The sequence below is a fragment of the Cyprinodon variegatus genome, unplaced genomic scaffold (genome assembly GCF_000732505.1).
Source record: "Cyprinodon variegatus isolate N-32 unplaced genomic scaffold, C_variegatus-1.0 Scaffold324, whole genome shotgun sequence".
Classification (NCBI taxonomy): Eukaryota; Metazoa; Chordata; class Actinopteri; order Cyprinodontiformes; family Cyprinodontidae; genus Cyprinodon; species Cyprinodon variegatus.
In genome coordinates, this window is record NW_015150777.1 from 744,031 (window position 1) to 745,259 (window position 1,229).

The window sequence follows — 1,229 nt, forward strand, 5'->3', positions numbered from 1 at the left end:
CTTTACCAGAGACAGAAGTAAGAAACTGGAGCATTTAACTATTCAGTTCATTTAATCATTTTTGCACTTCAACTGTTATTATAAAACACATTTTCTATATCCATTTATGGAGCTTGTTCAGATGACTTCAGTGACACAGCAGTAATGCAAAGATCAAAAATATTTTGTTGACTCTCTCACTGGTTCACACTAAACAGTCTTTTGGCAGGCTTAAGCTTTTTCACAGCAGCATTATGAAAAAATTTCCCCCCATATATGAAGCATGAAACACACAGTTGATCATAAACCTAAGAACCTGTGAGCTTTTATTTTGGAGGTCGATTTCCCAAACCATTTTGTGGCTACTCTTTTCTGAGGTTTGACAGACGGACCTGGTCCAAGACTTTTCCTCTGTTCTCAGCCTGAGCATCCTGTGCTGCTACTGCTGTTTCTCTGTGGGACGTTCAAACTCAGACCCCATCAACCTACAGTTTAACTGAGCCAAAAAAACATCAGAGAAGAAATATTTGATCTGAGGAGGCATTTACAACAGGTAAGCCAGAACTTTTTTTCAGTGGATTTGTCTATAATGTTTCTGTTTTCTAAAAATAATTTTATTTTAGTACTCTTAGTTTTCTTTAAGAAACAGCAAAGTTTTGCAGCATATGACACAAGTAGGGATGGTTACATTAATTTTGCAATAAAAAAAGGTAAAACCGTGATTAGATCAAAGCATACTAAGACATGAAATCCAATATGAAACATGATAAAAAAAAAAGCTAACAATTATAAATATAAAACATAAATGCAAAGTATTACATGAAAATACAAAGATACCCCCATGGTGAACTAATTAATATGGTTGCAAGACAGAGTAACAGGTTTATAACTAGTTTTACAGCAGCTCGCAATGGTTCTCATCCATATTCTGTGTTCTTGATCAGTGGTTTTCTAGACGGTCTTAAGATTTATTTAAAGTTTTTCTTTGGATTCTTGTAGCTTGAATAAGTCAGGGAAAATAATTGCATAATATATTTAAGGATTTTAAAGTTGAATTTGGAAAATCCTTAGCAGGGAAAATTTGATTGACAGAGAATGGAATCTCTCCAGCAAGGGGATCTCAAAGTAGATACTGTATAAGTGGAAATCATGTCAATGATAGAATAATAATATTTCTCGATGAATTTGTATCTGGTTCTCTTTTCTTTTCTAATTGGATAGAAAATATAAAAAAAAGATCAGTCGAGTAT

At 33.4% G+C, this 1,229-nt stretch overlaps 1 protein-coding gene across 2 annotated transcripts in view; it reads left to right on the plus strand.

Moving 5' to 3' along the window:
* Positions 1-382: 382 nt before the first annotated feature.
* The window catches only part of LOC107091095 (aggrecan core protein-like), a 26,170-nt gene continuing 25,323 nt past the window's right edge, over positions 383-1,229 (plus strand). For both annotated transcript variants that reach the window (XM_015384841.1, XM_015384842.1), the window contains exon 1: positions 383-532. The gene's annotated coding sequence lies outside the window, so the exon portion shown is untranslated. The remainder of the gene's footprint in view (positions 533-1,229) is intronic.